Here is a 17,975-nt window from a genome sequence, read left to right as displayed (position 1 = left end):
TCTTCAGCCTGCCCTGAGTGTCTTTCTGTCTCTCTCTCTCTCCCAACTTTTCTCTCTTTTCTTTAGATTCTCTGATTTGTAACTGGGGAGTTTCTTTGTCAGTGGTGTTTGGTGAGAGATTGCCTGCCTATGTAATGGAGCGAGTGAGTGAGTGAGTGAGTGTGAATGTGTGTGAGTGAGTGAGTGTGAGGGAGCTCTGGGCTCTTGCTGTGCCCTTTCAATCACTTGCTTTGTTTTTAATCAATTCCTTTTCAGCACCTCTCTCTCCCTACAGAGGATTTTTTTTGTGGAAATGCTGTAACATGAAGATGTGGAAAGAGAATTTTTGGGAGGAGGAGGATTCTTTGGACAAGAAGCTTTCTCTCCACAGGGAACTGACCGAGGCCTTCATCCCAGGCTGCACTCAATGTGGCTCACGTGAGTTTTGCCTGGGTCACTGTGGGATCGGTGGGAGCACTGTGGGATCACGGGTTGCTGTGGGATCACTGGGATCCTGCAGGTTCACTGGGACACTGGCGGCCATTTTGTTTCAGCTTCATGGGGTGACAGGAGAAACTACTTTACCCATTCTATGTAATATAGAAATATTATATACATATATATATATATATACATATATATATATCTTATTTTATATGCACATGAAAGTCTCTCAAACATTTACACAAATTCAGTTTGGATACTGGGACCTCTGGGTGCACTGTGGGATCACTGGGATCACTTTGGGAGCACTGTGACATTATCACTGGGTGTGCAGGAGGATCACTGGGTCACTCTGCGATCACTGTGGGATCACTGGGTTCAATGTGGATCACTGGGACAATGTGGATCACTGGGATACTGTGCATGACTGTGGCATAACACTGGGTGTACTGTGGGGGTCACTGGATCACTCTGCGATCACTGTGCGATCACTGGGTGCACTGTGGATCACTGGGACACTGTGGATCAATGGGGCACTATCACTGGGTGTACTGTGGGATCACTGGGTCACTCTGCGATCACTGTGCGATCACTGGGTTCTCTGCGGATTACTGGGACAATGTGGATCACTGGGACGCTGTGCAAGACTGGGGCAGTAACACTGGGTGCACTGTGGGGGTCACTGGGTCACTCTGCGATCACTGGGTGCACTGTGGATCACTGTGACACTGTGGATCAATGGGGCACTATCACTGGGTGCACTGTGGGATCAATAATCACTGTGGGGACTCTATGGGATATTTATTTACCCAGTTGGGCCGAATGACCTCTGTTTCTCTGCTGTACATTCGATGTAATTCTATGTAGTATACAAATATAGATAATGTTGTTATGATGTTGTGGGAAAACAGGGAATCCCGGAGAGACTTCCTTACACAGATGGGCCGAATGGCCTCTTTCTGTGCCGTGCAGTATTCAATGCTATATATATATATATATATCTCAAAAGATAAATATTTTATATATACAAGCAAATGTTGTAAAATAGAAATAGAAATCGGGCTGAATGGCCTCTGTACTATACTCTGTTGTACTGTACATTCAATGTAAAATATATGTAACTGTATAATTCTATTATATATTATATTATACCATATATTCAACAATTTGTTGTTGTTGTCAAATAAGAAATTCAGGGGAATTTCTTTACCCAGATGGGCTGAATGGCCTGTTTCTGTGCCGTGCTGTATTCTATGTAAAATATATATAAAGAAATGTACGGGGTTAAATTCGATAACCCCCGAATCCGGGCGCGGGGGGCGATTAACCCCCGAGTGATTAACCTGCACCCGGTCGTTGAGATGCGGACAGTCCGTGAGATTGGTGCTGCCTGGTGATTTACCTGATTCCTGCGAGCAGTCAGGCCTGGCTGTGCTGTTGAGCGGCTTCTCACCAGCAGGGGGGCCCTGATATTGCGTGAGTGGTGAGCGCCTCGAAAAGGCAGCCCGCACCTCTTCAAGGCAGGCCGCACCTCTGAAAGGCAGGCCGCACCTCTGAAAGGCAGGCTGCACCTCTTAAAGGCAGCCCGCACCTCTTAAAGGCAGGCTGCACCTCTGAAAGGCAGCCGGCACCTCTTAAAGGCAGGCTGCACCTCATAAAGGCAGGTTGCACCTCTTAAAGGCAGGCTGCACCGATTAAAGGCAGCCTGTACCGATTAAAGTCAGGCTGCACCTCTTAAAGGCAGGCTGCACCGATTAAAGGCAGGCTGCACCGATTAAAGTCAGGCTGCACCTCTTAAAGGCAGACTGAACCTCTGAAAGGCAGCCCACACCTCTCAAAGGCAGCCCAGACCTCTCAAAGGCAGGCTGAACATCTGAAAGGCAGGCTGCACCTCTTAAAGGCAGGCTGAACCTCTGAAAGGCAGGCTGCACCTCTTAAAGGCAGGCTGCACCGATTAAAGTCAGGCTGGATCTCACAAAGTCAAACATTTGATTCAGATTCAAACCTCCGGGGTCATTTCCTCTCGTACAGTTTTGATTGGCAGCTTCTTTTGAATTGAACAAACCATTGCTTAAAATGACTGGCTCCCAGTCACTGTTTTGAAGCCATTTTTCACCTTGTCTTTTTCAAACTGGTGAGTCTGTTTGGAATCTCTGAGAATGTTCATCAAGTCGACAGCTTCCATAGTTTGTGATAAAAAGACAACAAAGAACCAGGATGTTCGAAAGTTCGGTCACAGTTTCGTATAGTATTTGTGAATTATTTATTATTTTCTTTTCCATTAAGGATCTGGTTGAGTTTTACAGTAAAACTGTTGTCTTACTGCTACTATTTTGTTTGTTCTCTTATTGTTTCATCAATTTGTTTGGCAGTTAAAGTCTAAAACAAGCTCTAGTGTAGTGTGAATCTGTCTCCCTCTGAAGAGCAGGCACTATTAGGCACTGGATAGAACGAGTGGGCTGAGATAATCTGAAGGGGTTTCACTGTTCATTACCTGGAGCCCTTCAAATGTTACATTGATATCAGGACAAGCGGAAACACTGAGACATTGGGAGTGAAGCCTCACCTAACAGAGGAGCTGCTTTTTCAAGCTTAGAAATACAGCTGATTTTAAATCAGCAAACATTCACTTCATTAAAGTAGACAAAAAGGCAACTATCTCTGAACTGTCGCCACTCTCTTAAAAACATAGATATTTTACTGATCGGGGAATAATGGTCTTGTTCAAACTGTACAAAATAAAAATCAATTGTGATCTTTTTAAAATAATGAACTGATTTAAAGCATTGTCCAACCAAACAAAGGCACCAAGAATTCCAAGGACATTGAGAGATTATGAGTGGGCAATACTGTGGCAAATGGAGTTCAATGTGGGGAAATGTGAGGTCATCCACTTCGGATCTAAGAAAGATAGATCAGAGAGTTTTCTAAATGGTGAGGAGCTCGGAACTGTGGAGGAGCAGAGAGATTTAGGGTCCAAGTACAGAAATCATTAAAAGCTAGTGGACAGTTACAAAAATAATTAAAAAGGCTAATAGAATGTTGGCCTTTATTTCTCGAGGGCTGGAAAATAAAGGGGTGGAAGTTATGTTCCAGCTGTACAGAGCTCTGGTTAGAGCCCATCTGGAGAACTGCATTCAGTTCTGGGCACTGCACCTCAGGAAGGATATATTGGCCTTGGAAGGAATGCAGCACAGATTCACCAGAATTATAGCCGGGCTAGAAGGGTTATATTATGAGGACAGGTTGAATAGACTAGGCTTTATTCCCCTGAATATAGAAGATTAAGGGGTGATCTAATTGAGGTGTTTAAGATGATTAAAGGAGTTGATAGGGTAGATGGAGAGAAACTACTTCCTCTGTTGGGGGAGTCCAGAACAAAAGGCCATAACCTTAAAATTGGAGCTCGGCCGTCCAGGGGTGATGTCAGGAAGCACTTCTTCACACAAAGGGTCGTAGAAATCTGGAACTCTCTCCCACAAAAGTCTGTTGAGGCTGGGGGTCAATCCGAAATTTCAAAACGGAGATTGATAGATTTTTATTAGTCAAGGGTATTGATGATTAAGGAACCAAGGCGGGTAGATTGAGTTAACATACTGATCAGCCATGATCTAATTGAATGGCAGAACAGGTTGAGGAGCTGAATTGTCTACTCCTGTTCCTATGTAACAGGCTCGTGTGGCTGAATGGACTTCTCTTGTTCCAATGTAACATGCTCGAGGGGCTGAATGTTCTCATCTTCTTCCTATATTATCATGCTCGAGGGGCTGAATGGACTCCTCTTGTTCCTATGTAACATGCGCGACAGGCTGAATAGCGTCCAGATCCTGTATAACAGTCTCGAAGGGCTGAATGGCTTCCTCTGTTCAAGTGCAACGAGCTCGAGGGGCTTAATGGCCGAGTCCTATTCCAGTGTAATCGGCTCGAGGTGCTGAATGGCCTTCAGTTCCCGTGGAACACGCTCGTGGGGCTGAATGGCCTGCTGCTGTTCCTATCTAACAGGCTTGAGGTGCTGATTGGCTAACAGATCTAGTCTAAGGTGCTCGAGGGGCTGAATGGCCTCCTCCTGTTGCTATCTTACAGGCTTGAAGGGTTGATTGGCGTCTAGTTCCTATATAACAGGCTCGAAGGGCTGAATGGCCTTCAGTTCCCAGATAACAGGCTCGAAAGGCTAAATGGCCTCCTCCTTTTGATATTTGACAGGCTTGAGGGGTTGATTGGCCTCAAGTTCCTGTATAACAGGCTCAGAGGGCTGAATGGCCTCCTCCTGATTCTATGTAACAGGCTTGAGGGGATGATCGGCCTCCAGTAACGATGTAACGGGCTTGAGGGGCTGAATGGCCTCCTCCTTTTCCTGTGTAACAGCCTTCAGAGGCTGAATGGCCTTCAGTTCCCATATTAAAGGCTTGAGGAGATCAATGGCCTCCTTCTGTTCCTGTCGAACAGCCGTGAAGGACTTGCGGCCAATTTGTCCAAGATGATTGCCAGACTTGCTGCCATTTTGTCCAAGATGTCGGGCGAACTTGCCACCATTTTGTCTAAAAATTAGAGCCGAACCTTTCAGGAGCGAGATTAGAAAACATTTCTACACACAAAGGGTGGTAGAAGTTTGGAACTCTCTTCCGCAAATGGCAATTGATACCAGCTCAATTGCTAAATTTAGATGTGAGATTGATAGCTTTTTGGCAATCAAAGGTATTAAGGGATATGGGCCAAAGGCGGGTATATTGAGTTAGATCACAGATCAGCCATGATCTTATCAAATGGCGGAGCAGGAACGAGGGGCTGAACGTCCTACTCCTGTTCCTATGTTCCTATGATATTATTTATATGGAATTCCGACAGGCATTTGATAAGGTTCCACACAAGAGACTGTTGGCAAAAATGAAAGCGCATGGAACTTGAGGCAATGTATTGGCATGGGTAGAGAATTGGTTAGGAGATCGTAGTCAGAGAGTGGGGATAATGGGTACATACTCCAATTGGCAGGATGCGACTAGTGGTGTCTCCCAGGGATCTGTAACTGGGGTCTCAGCTTGTCACCATATTTATCAATGACTTAGATGAAGGAACAGAGAGTCGTATATCCAAGTTTGCTGATGAGACTCAGTTAGGTGGTACAGTGAGTAGTGTGGATGCGAGTGGAAAGTTGCAAAGGGACATTGATAAATTTAGTGAGTGGGCAAAACTATGGCAGATGGAGTTCAATGTGGGGTAATCCACTTTGGACCTATGGTCAGGGTATTTTCCAAATGGTAAGAAGCTCGGAACTGTGGAGAAGCAGAGAGAATTAACGGTTCATTTACATAAATCAGTAAAAGCTAACGGACGGGTCCAAAAATAATTTAAAAGGCGAACGGAGTGTTAGCCCTTATCTCAGGGGGCTGGAATATAAAGAAGTGGAAGTTATGTTCCAGTTATATAAAGCTCTGGTTAGACTGCGTCTGGAGTAACTGCGTTCAGTTTTGGACACTGCACCTCAGGAAGGATAGATTGGCCTTGGAGGGAGTGCAGAGCAGATTCACCAGAATGTTACCGGGGATAAAAACGTTAAACTATGAGGACAGGCTGCATGGACTGGGCTCGTATTCCCTCGAGTACCGAAGATTGAGGGGCGGTCTGAGCGAGGTGTTTAACATGTTTAAATGAGTCGATAGAATAAAGAGAGAGAGAATCAATTTCCTCTGGGGAATCAAGAACGAGGGGGACAGAACCTTAAAATTAGAAACATGCCATTCAGGTTCGAAATCAGGAAGCACTTTTTTACACAATGGGCAGTAGAAGTCTGGAACTCTGTCCCCCAAAAGACTGTGGATGCTGGGGTTCAATTGAAGCTTTCAAGACTGAGATCGATAGATTTTTGTTGGGTGAGGGTATCGAGAGATAGGGAGCAAAGACGGGTAAATGGATTTGCGGTTCAGATGATCTCTGATCGAATTGAAGGGTGGAACAGGTTCAAGGGGCGAAATGGCCTCCTCCTGTTCCCAATGGAAATGTTGAGAATATGCTTTATTGATGCTGTGATGCCAGGTCCCACACCTGTCAAAACAAGGCCACATTTGGGAGTTTAATAACTTTGAAATGAACATTTTTCTTTTGTGACTTGTGCAACTTCGATCAATTGAATAGTTATGAAAGAGAATCAATGCCGTCATTCTAATTTCTGGCTGACCACCAAAGCAAAGGTTTCCGTAGTGTAGTGGTTATCACGTTCGCCTCACACGCGAACGGTCCCCGGTTCGATCCCGGGTGGAAACATTATGTTGGGGCAGATGTTTTTTTCATCTGTGAAAGAGCCGGTCCTGTTAAATTTAACACAAATTCGTGGTCTCACGAGCACTGAACATTTTAAACCGAGCCCTTCAAAATACAGTGTGTAAAATGAGAAGGGATAAAAAGTTCATCGCACAAAAGAAATGATTTCAAACTTCCCTCAGTCGCCTTTCTGCAAAATAACGTTATCGGTTAATTAATGGTGATGAAAACAATGATCGTTTTTTTTTCTTGCCACAGCCTTTCAATTAGTTCATGCGACTAATATAACAAGTGTTCAAAAGTTGCTTTTCTGACCGGGAATCGAACCGGAGCCGCGGCACCCTCTGAAGAGCAAGCACTATTCGGCACTGGATCGAACGAGTGGGCTGGAACCCTTCAAATGTTGCACTGATATCAGGATAAGCGGAAACACTGATACATTGGGAATGAAGCCTCACCAACAGAGGAGCTGCTTTTTCAAGCTAAGAAATACAGCTGATTTTAAATCAGCAAAATTTCACTTCATTAAAGTAGACAAAAAGGCAACTATCTCTGAACTGTCGCCGCTATCTGAAAAACACAGACATTTTATTGATCGGGGAATAATGATCTGGTTCAAACTGTACAAGTTAAAAATCATTTCGAATCTTTTAAAAATAACAATCTGATTTCAAGCATTCTCCAACCAAACAAAATCACCAAGCATTCCCAGGATATTGGGAGATTATGTGAGTGGGTAAAACTGTGGTAAATGGAGTTCAATGTGGGGAAATGTGAGGTCATCCACTTCGGATCTAAGAAAGATAGATCAGAGAGTTTTCTAAATGGTGAGGAGCTCGGAACTGTGGAGGAGCAGAGAGATTTAGGGTCCAAGTACAGAAATCATTAAAAGCTAGTGGACAGTTACAAAAATAATTAAAAAGGCTAATAGAATGTTGGCCTTTATTTCTCGAGGGCTGGAAAATAAAGGGGTGGAAGTTATGTTCCAGCTGTACAGAGCTCTGGTTAGAGCCCATCTGGAGAACTGCATTCAGTTCTGGGCACTGCACCTCAGGAAGGATATATTGGCCTTGGAAGGAATGCAGCACAGATTCACCAGAATTATAGCCGGGCTAGAAGGGTTATATTATGAGGACAGGTTGAATAGACTAGGCTTTATTCCCCTGAATATAGAAGATTAAGGGGTGATCTAATTGAGGTGTTTAAGATGATTAAAGGAGTTGATAGGGTAGATGGAGAGAAACTACTTCCTCTGGTGTGGAATCCAGAACAAGGGGGAATAACCTTAAAATTAGAGCTCGGCCGTTCAGGGTTGATGTCAGGAAGCATTTCATTCTGTTGAGGCCTGGGGTGAATACGAAATTTCAAAACGAAGATTGCAGATTTGTGTTAGGCATGGGTATTAATAATTAAGGAACCAAGGCGGGTAGATGGAGTTAAGATACAGATCAGCCATGATCGAATTGAATGGCGGAACAGGTTGAGGAGCTGAATTGACTAATCCTGTTCCTATGTAACAGGCTCGTGTGGCTGAATGGACTCATCTTGTTCCTGCATTAACATGCTCGAGGGGCTGAATGGACTCCTCTTGTTCCTATGTAACATGCGCGAGGGGCTGAATGGCATCCAGATCCTGTATAACAGTCTCGAAGGGCTGAATGGCCTCCTCCTGTTCCAGTGCAACAAGCTCGAGGGGCTTAATGGCCGAATCCTATTCCAGTGTAATAGGCTCGCGGTGCTGAATGGCCTTCAGTTCCCGTATAACACGCTCGAGGGGCTGAATGGCCTGCTGCTGTTCCTATGTAACAGGCTTGAGGGGCTGATTGGCCTCCAGGTGTGGTGTAACGGGCTCGAGGGGCTGAATTGCCTTCAGTTCCCATATAACAGGCTCGAGGGGCTGAGTGGCCTCCTCTGATTCCTATTTTACAGGCTTGAGGGGCTGATTGGCCACCAGATCTGGTGTAAGTTGCTCGAGGGGCTGAATGGCCGCCTCCTGTTGCTACCTTAGAGGCTTGAAGGGTTGATTGGCGTCTAGTTCCTGTATAAACGGCTCGATGGGCAGAATGGCCTTCAGTTCTCAGATAACAGTCTCGAGGGGCTGAATGACCTCCTCCTTTTGCTATTTGACAGGCTTGAGGGGTTGATTGGCCTCAGGTTCCTGTATAACATGCTCGAAGGGCTGAATGGCCTCCTCCTGATTCCATGTAACAGGCTTGAGGGGATGATCGGCCTCCAGTAACGATGTACCGGGCTTGAGGGGCTGAATGGCCTCCTCCTTTTCCTGTGTAACAGCCTTCAGAGGCTGAATGGCCTTCAGTTCCCATATAAGAGGCTTGAGGAGCTCAATGGCCTCCTTCTGTTCCTGTCGAACAGCCGTGAAGGACTTGCCGTCATTTTGTCCAAGATGGCCGCCGTGCTTACAGCCATTTTGTCTCAAAATTAGAGCCGGACCTTTCAGGAGCGAGATTAGAAAACATTTCTACACACAAAGGGTGGTAGAAGTTTGGAACTCTCTTCCGCAAACGGCAATTGATACCAGCTCAATTGCTAAATTTAGAAGTGAGATTGATAGCTTTTTGGCAATCAAAGGTATTAAGGGATATGGGCCAAAGGCAGGTATATGGAGTTAGATCACAGATCAGCCATGATCTTATCAAATGGCGGAGCAGGAACGAGGGGCTGAATGGCCTACTCCTGTTCGTATGTTCCTATGATATTATTTATGTGGAATTCCGACAGGCATTTGATAAGGTTCCACACATGAGACTATTGGCAAAAATGAAAACACATGGAACTTGAGGCAATGTATTGACATGGGTAGAGAATTGGTTCGGAGATGGGAGACAGAGAGTAGGGATAATGGATACATACTCCAATTGGCAGGATGCGACGAGTGGTGTCCCCCAGGGATCTGTAAGTGGGGTCTCAGCTTGTCACCATATTTATCAATGACTTAGATGAAGGAACAGAGAGTCGTATATCCAAGTTTGCTGATGACACTAAGTTGGGTGGTACAGTAAGTAGTGTGGATGCGAGTGAAAAGTTGCAAAGGGACATTGATAGATTAAGTGAGTGGGAGAAACTATGGCAGATGGAGTTCAATGCGGGGTAATCCACTTTGGACCGATGGTCAGGGTATTTACCAAATGGTAAGAAGCTCGGAACTGTGGAGAAGCAGAGAGAATTAAAGGTTCATTTACATAAATCAGTAAAAGCTAACGGACGGGTCCAAAAATAATTTAAAAGGCTAACGGAGCTTTAGCCTTTATCTCAGGGGGCTGGAATATCAAGAAGTGGAAGTTATGTTCCAGTTATATAAAGCTCTGGTTGGACTGCGTCTGGACTAACTGCGTTCAGTTTTGGACACTGCACCTCAGGAAGGATAGATTGGCCTTGGAGGGGTTGCAGAGCAGATTCACCAGAATGTTACCGGGGCTAAAAAGGTTGAATTATGAGGACAGGCTGCACAGATTGGGCTCGTCTTCCCTCGAGTATCGAAGATTGAGGGGCGGTCTGAGCGAGGTGTTTAACATGTTCAAATTATTCGATAGAATAGAGAGAGAGAATCAATTTCCTCTGGGGAATCAAGAACGAGGGGGACATAATCTTAAAATTAGAACCATGCCATTCAGGTTCGAAATCAGGAAGCACTTTTTTACACAAAGGGCAGTAGAAGTCTGGAACTCTGTCCCCCAAAAGGCTGTGAATGCTGGGGGTCAATTGAAGCTTTCAAGACTGAGATCGATAGATTTTTGTTGGGTAAGGGTATCGAGGGATAGCGAGCAAAGGCGGATAAATTGATTTGAGGTTCAGATCATCTCTGATCTAATTGAAGGGCGGAACAGGTTCAATGGGCTGAATGGCCTCCTCCTGTTCCCAATGGAAATGTTGAGAAAATGCTTTGTTGAGGCTGTGACGTCAGGGTCAACCCCTGTCCAAACAAGACAGGCCACATTTGGGAGTTTAATAACTTTGAAATGAACATTTTTCTTTTGTGACTTGTGCAACTTCGATCAAGTGAATAGTTATGAATGAGAATCAATACAGTCATTCTAACTTCTGGCTGGTAACCAGATCAGAGGTTTCCGTAGTGTAGTGGTTATCACGTTCGCCTCACACGCGAAAAGTCCCCGGTTCAATCCCGGGCGGGAACATTATTTTGGGGCAGATTTTTCTGTCCTCTGTGAAAGAGCCTGTTTTGTTCAGTTCGACACAAATTCGTGGTCTCACGAGCACTGAACATTTCAAACGGAGCCCTTCAAAATACAGTGTGTAAAATGAGAAGGAATAAAAAGTTCATCGCACAAAAGACATTATTAAACTTTTCCAACATCCCTCAGTGGCCTTTCATTCTGCAAAATAACGTTATCGGTTAATTAATGGTGAATAACAAAAATATTGTTTTTTTTTTCTTCCATGCGATTAATATAACAAGTGTTCAAAAGTTGCTCTTCTGGCTGGAAATCGCACCCCGGCCGCAGTGGTAAAAGCGGCGAATCTTAACCACTGGACCACCAGCGAGTTTTACTTACAGCATTATCAGATTTAACGAGGATTTCCATTTCTCTGTGATTCAGCTTTTAATCCTTTTTGGCTACTGATTGCGAATATTCCCGTCATTAAATAGGAATAAAGTACAATAGGCTCAGGAAAACCCGGGGAGGTGGCATCCCGCTCACCGAGCCTTTCCAGCATCATTTATATCACCAAGCACTCGAGTGAATGAACCTTTCTCCGGGGGGGTCTCAATGTGGAAAGGGTGGCGAGGCAAAGTGTTATTTATCCGTCAGGATGGCCGAGCGGTCTAAGGCACTGCTTTCAGGTCGCAGTCTCCTTCCCACTTCCGACATTGGTTACTTTGACTCCTATTTCATTTGTTGCTTGAGCTGCAGTTGATTTTTCGGCCCAGTTGATTTGCTCTTCCCGCAATAACCAACCCGGTCTCGATCCACGGCACGTTTTGACGCCCACCGGCTCATCCCTAAACCAACCTTTAAACGAAAATATGCTTTAAACACAAGGTCGCAACTATGGAGAGAGCAGACACTTGGGGAAATGTACCATCGGAATTAGAGTCGGCCATTCAGCCCCTGGAGTCCGCTCCGCCATTTGATAAGATCATGGCTGAACTGTGATCGAACTCCATGTACCTGCCTTTGGCCCTTATCCCTTCATACGTTCTTTTGGCAAAAAGCTATCGATCTCAGATTTAAAATTTGCAATTAAGCAAACATCAATTGCCGTTAGGGAAAGAGAGTTCCAAACTTGTTCCATCCTTTGTGTGTGGAAATGTTTTCAAATCTCACTCCTGAAAGATGTAGCTCTAATTTTTGGACTGTGCCCCCAAGTCCTAGAATCCCCAACCAGCGGAAATAGTTTCTCTCTATCCAGAAAATGTCAATGACACAGTCAATGAAAGGTGCAGTTCACGAAGGCGACTCACCAGCACCTTCTCAAGAGCAATTAGGGATGGGCAATAAATGCTGACCTCGCCATTGACACCCACATCCCATGAATGAAGACAAAAAAAGTCGCCTGCATGGCCGAGTAATTTCCTGCTGCTAAACGACGGGAGGAATGAAACCATCGGCTTCAGTCCTTTGAACGAACTGTATACACTTGCCGTCGAGCTCAATCCCCACTTGGTCCTCTGCCCCGAATATCCACTGCATCAGAAAATCCTCCATAACATAGAATCACAGCATGGAAACATCACAGAAGGAGGCCATTCGGTCCATCGTGCCTGCGCCAACTCTTTGAAAGAGCTATCCAATTAGACCCGCTCCCCTTCCCTTTCCCCATAGCCCTGCAAAATTTTCCCCTTCAAGTATTTATCCAGTTCCCCTTTGAATGTTATTATTGAATCTGTTTCCACCACCCTTTCAGGCAGTGCATTCCAGATCATGACAACTCGCTGCGTAATAACATTCTCCTCATCTCACCTCTGTTGCCAATTACCTTAAATCTGTGTCCTCTGGTTACCATTCTTTCTGGCACTGGAAATAGTTTCTCCTGATTTATTCTATCAAAACCGTTCATGATTTTGAAGACCCCTGTTAAATTTCCCCTTAACCGTCTCTGCTCTAAGGAGAACAACCCCAGCTTCTCCAGTCTCTCCACCTCACTGCAATCCCTCATCCCTGGCACCATTCTAGTAAATCACCTCTGCACCCTCTCCAAGGCCTTGACATCCTTCCTAAAGTGTGGTGGGCAGAATTGTGTGATGGCCAGCTGGGGTCTAACCAGTGATTTATAAAGGTTCAGCATAAGTTCCTTGCTTTTGTACTCTATGCCTCTATTAATAAAGTCAACGATTCCGAATACGTTTTCGTTTACAATCTCTTCAACTTGTCCTGCCACCTTCAAAGATTTGTGTACGTATACCCTCAGGTCTCTCTGTTCCTGCACCCCCTTTAAAATTGCACCATTTATTTTAAAGAGCTGGCCAACGCACGATGGGCCGAATGGACTCCTGCGATTCCATGATTCCATGTTTTTGATTACACCTCTATGAAGCGCTTTGGGACATCCCCCAGAAGTGGGAGTCAGCAGTTCACTTTCTCCCTTAACACTTCCATCTGACCTGGGCTGGACTAAATAGTTGTTTTCGTGGTGTAATGGTTATCATGTTGGCGTCACACGCGAAAAACTCCCGGTTTAATCCCGGGACAGAAACAATTTGCTGGAACTTGCTCCTCACAAACCTCCAGGCACGAGCTTTCTCTCGTGTAAATTGGGCTGCAATCCTTTCACATTCAACAACGGCTGCACCAGATTCCTCGTCTCATCACCACTGAACACTTTGAAGCAGACTCCAAAAATAAAGTGCGTAAAATGAGAAGGGATGATAGTCAGAGAAGTTCGCGTCGTTTCGACATTTACTCGGCAAACTTGTTAGCATTTCGTTCAGTGTGAACCAGAAAGTTGTGGGTTTATTAATGGTAATTGAAAGAATCATCTAAGAGACTTGTATAATTTTGCGTAATTAAGTGAACTGTTTTGTAAAAACAAATGCGCTGACCGGGAATCAAACCCGGGCCATAGTGCTGAAAGCGCCGAATTCTAACCACTCGATAACCATAAACCCGACTTATACATTGTCAACAGATGGTTATAAATATATTGGGCTGCAGCCGTGTTAGATTGAAAATATATTTCTGATTTGTAAGATGTAAATGCATTTCATGACTGCTGCTTACAAATCTATTTAGATATATCTTTTAGTTATTCCTTTTTTGTGGGGTATATATTGTAAATGTATTTTCTGGATATTTATTTCTCTATGTCTTACTTTTCATTACACACAAATACATAACACAGATACACAGAGATATAATGATAACCACCAAGCAGTTACACCCAAATGTATTTATAAGTGTCACAGGTGCAATCATATATATTTATAACAAGATATATCATATTGTAAAAATAATCAAAATAAATTTATAAATGGCACACATAACTTAAACACTCAATTTATAAAGAAGCATGACATCCATTTATGCACATCCATTGTTTAAATTTTCACACCGTCCTGTTCGCAGTCCTGAACAAAGTCCAAACACCGAAAGTCTCAGCGTTTTTTCAGATGCTGCCGGTCCTGTTATGTATTTTGAGCAGTTCCTTTCCTGTGATGTGATGATTCTGGGTGCCGGGTGTGTGTCATTGGATTTGCTGCAGTCATGCTGCCGCGGACAGGTGAAGGCTGCTTCTGAGGCTGCCTGATACCCGGTGGGAGTGGGCGGGATTTGGAAATCTGAAATAAATGAAATGGTGCATGAGAAACTTTCATAAAGGTAAATAACCCGATCGCTACCATCAGACCTCGTAGCGCAACGTTAGCGCGTCTGAATCTAAATCAGAAAGCTGCGTATTTAAATCACGGCGGGGGTCGCATTTGGTTTTAGCGCTGGTAGAATTCTGAATAATTCCGGAATTCATATTGCATTCCCTTTTTCACAATAAACAGAACCCTGCTCTGAATTCTGCCTCACTAGTTCCCCAGTGTCAGGGAGAGAAGCGTCTGATTCACTCATTTATTTATTGCACGAAACATACACAAACACACTTATGAATTCAAAATCAGCCTGCAGCTCCACACACACAGAGATAAACGCAGTCAGATAGACAGGGAAAAACCGGGAAAAAGACAAACCGGTTTGTCACAGAATTGCCTGTACCTCCACGGTCGAATGTCAGGGCTTTTGTTGTTCGCTTTCGTTCCACACCCTGGAATTCAGGAGAATCTGGTACATGGTTTGTTGGATAAGGCACGGGCGCGATGGCCCGAATGGCCTGCTTCTGAGCTGTATCCTTCGAAGATTCTGAACTCAGCCCCTGGGAGGGGAGGCCGGTTCATGTGGAAAAGGATCCGGATGAGAATGATCTGATTCATAAAGGGGAGGGAAATTAGGGAGCTCCTTCGGAACATTAATTACTTGAAAATGAAGACATTTTCCAGAGTATCTTGTTTGGTTTTGATGAATGAAATGTTAGTAAAAAGGCATCCGTGGAGAAGGATTGTGAGCTTTTAGGACTAGAGGGGAAATGAGGAGATTTTTTTTTTCACACAGAGGGTTGTTCCGATCTGGTAGCCACTCCCTGAAAGGGTGGTGGAAGCAGCTTTCATAGGAACTTTCAAAAGGCAATTGGACAGGTACTTGAAGAGAACTGATTTGCAAGGTTACGGGGAAAAGGCTGGGTTTTTTGGACTAAATTGGACAGCTCTTTCAAAGAGTAGGCACGGCAACACGGCCGAATGGCCTCCTTCTGTGCTGTAATAGTCTATGATTCTGGTCCATGATTTTAGTGTGGGACAGGAGAGATGTTGTTTAAAGAGAAGTAAAAATGTCCCAATCAGAGCAGAGAGAGGTGACTGGTCAGTTCCCCTCTGCCCAGTATAAGTCAGCAGCGGTTACCAGTTCGCTTTACACGCGAACGGCCCTGCTTTCGATCCTGGGCGGACAATTTAAGTTGCAATTGCTGTTTACAATCTATATTAATGACTGAGATGAGGGGACCGAGTGCAATGTATCTAAGTTTGCTGATGATACAAAGGTCGGTTGGAAAGTAAGCCGTGAGGAGGACGCAAAGGGAGGTCGACAGGTTAAGTGATTGGGTAAGAAGGTGGCAGTTGGAGGATAAAGTGGGAAAATGTGAAATTGTCCACTTTGGTAGGAAGAATAGAAAAGCAGAATATTTTTTAAAAGGTGAGAGTCCAATAAATGTCGGTATTCAGAGGGAGTTTGGTGAACTTGTAAACAAATCACAGAAAGTTAACATGCAGGAACAGCAATCAATTAGGAAGAAAAATGGTATTTTGGCCTTTTTGAAAGGAGGTTGGAGTATAAGAGTAAGGAAGTCTTGCTGCAATTAAATAGGGCTTTGGTGAGAACACACCTGGAGTACTTTGATGTCGTCTACATGGATTTTAGCAAGGCTTTTACAAGGTCCCAAATGACAGACTGGTCAAAAAAGCTGCGATTGCACTAGAGAGGGTACAGAGGAGATTTACGAGGAGGTTGCCATGGCTGGAGAATTTTGGCTGTGAGGAAAGATTGGATAGTCAGGGGTTGTTTTCTTTGGAACAGAGGAGGCTGAGTGGTGATTTAATTGAGGTGTACAAAATTATGAAGGGCCCAGACAGAGTGGAGGCGAAGGACCTATTTACCTTAGCAGGGAGGTTAATAACTTGGAGGCAGAGATTTTAAATGATTGATGGAAGGATTTAAGGGGAGCTGAGGAGAATTTTTTTCACCCAGAGGGTGGTAGGGGTCTGGAACTCACTGCCTGACTGGGTGGTCGAGGCAGAATCCCTCGTGACATTTAAAAAAATACTTGGATATGCACTTGAAGTGGCGTAACCTACAAGGTTAAAGACCGAGTGCTGGAAAGTGGCATTCGGCTGGGTAGCTCATTTCCGGCCGGTGCGGACAGGATGGGCCGAATGGCTTGCTTTTGTGCCGTAAGTTTGCTGTGATTCGACAAAATTGGCAATTCTTTTTTGTAACAGCATATTCCCAACCCTGGCCGCCGTGATGAAAACACCGAAGCCGAACGACGAGGCCAGCAGGGAAGGCATGTAAGAGTGTTAAATATATCAGGGAGTGTTTGCATTCGGTACAATTAATATTTCAGCTCCCAGTTACTGCAGATCAGGGATCAAAACCTGACATCAGCATCAGGACGCTCAGAATATATTCTTTTTATTCGTTCATGGGATGTGGGCGTCGCTGGCGAGGCCGGCATTTATTGCCCATCCCAAAAAGCCCTTGAGAAGGTGGTGGTGAGCCGGCTTTTTAAACCGCTGCAGTCAGTGTGGCGAAGGATCTCCCACAGTGCAACGAACCAACAGACAAAGCACCGGTGGGCGCGCCGGTTGCAGGAGAGCTGGTTGTCGGTGATATCGACGCTGTGAGCGAGACCAGACCGTTCCCATGTTTCCACAAACAATGTCCCATCCTTTATTTCTGGAAAAGTAACACTGATAGTGGATAATTGCATTTCTGTGGCTGCAACATGTAACTTTGGCTCGGTGACACGCTGCTTTAGTGTATCTTGCAAGAAAAAGGACCAGACGGTCTCTGTGGCGCAATTGGTTAGCGCGTTCTGCTGTTAACCGAAAGGTTGGTGGTTCGAGACCACCCAGGGACGAAAATTGCACCTTTTTCTTCCCACTTTCGGATTCATTGCCTCATTCTGATTGCCCTGAAGCCGGTGCCAAGTTTCGATTCCTGATCTGCAGTAACTGGGAGCACTTTAAATGGCTGCGATCTCTTCATCTCATTTCAAGTTTTCTAATATGTGATTTGGCTGCAAGAAAACACTCTGTGAACAATGTCATCTGAGCATGCCTGATTCGCCATAATTTACACTGCCATCGGATATCAGGCACATGCAAAAAAAACAGTGAAATGTTTGTGTCGGCGCGATGCTCTGGGATTCCCTGCCTGACTATCGTCACCGATCCTTCTCTGCAGCCTTCCGAAATACAGCGCAGTAAATGTATCCCTGTGAAATCAGCTCCTGTACAGTAATACGGAAATTAGTTTGGCTGAGGGGTTATATCCCTAACACGAGGTTGTAGATATCAGGTTTCCGTAGTGTAGTGGTTATCACGTTCGCCTAACACGCGAAAATTCCCCGGTTCGAAACCGGGTGGAAATATTTTGAAACCTTGTCCCCATTAAAAATGATTAAATATTTAACGATTCACATTGCTGATTAAATGTGAACAAAGTCCATATCTCCCAGCCCTGTTCATGCAGTCCGCTGAGAGCAGGCGATGAAAGCCAGCG

The 17,975-nt window shown here is 44.7% G+C and overlaps 4 non-coding genes across 4 annotated transcripts; all 4 read left to right on the top strand.

Annotated features, from left to right (window-relative positions):
* The first annotated feature begins 6,608 nt into the window (after positions 1-6,608).
* Positions 6,609-6,681, top strand: trnav-cac (transfer RNA valine (anticodon CAC)). The gene has a single exon. It is a non-coding gene; the product is annotated as a tRNA-Val (tRNA).
* A 4,078-nt stretch (positions 6,682-10,759) lies between these two features.
* Positions 10,760-10,832, top strand: trnav-cac (transfer RNA valine (anticodon CAC)). The gene has a single exon. It is a non-coding gene; the product is annotated as a tRNA-Val (tRNA).
* A 6,425-nt stretch (positions 10,833-17,257) lies between these two features.
* Positions 17,258-17,331, top strand: trnan-guu (transfer RNA asparagine (anticodon GUU)). Its single transcript has one exon. It is a non-coding gene; the product is annotated as a tRNA-Asn (tRNA).
* A 440-nt stretch (positions 17,332-17,771) lies between these two features.
* On the top strand, positions 17,772-17,844 carry trnav-aac (transfer RNA valine (anticodon AAC)). The gene has a single exon. It is a non-coding gene; the product is annotated as a tRNA-Val (tRNA).
* The last annotated feature ends 131 nt before the right edge of the window (positions 17,845-17,975 follow it).

The sequence above is a fragment of the Heptranchias perlo genome, unplaced genomic scaffold, assembly GCF_035084215.1.
Source record: "Heptranchias perlo isolate sHepPer1 unplaced genomic scaffold, sHepPer1.hap1 HAP1_SCAFFOLD_59, whole genome shotgun sequence".
Lineage (NCBI taxonomy): Eukaryota > Metazoa > Chordata > Chondrichthyes > Hexanchiformes > Hexanchidae > Heptranchias > Heptranchias perlo.
This window is presented reverse-complemented; position numbering and strand designations above follow the sequence as displayed.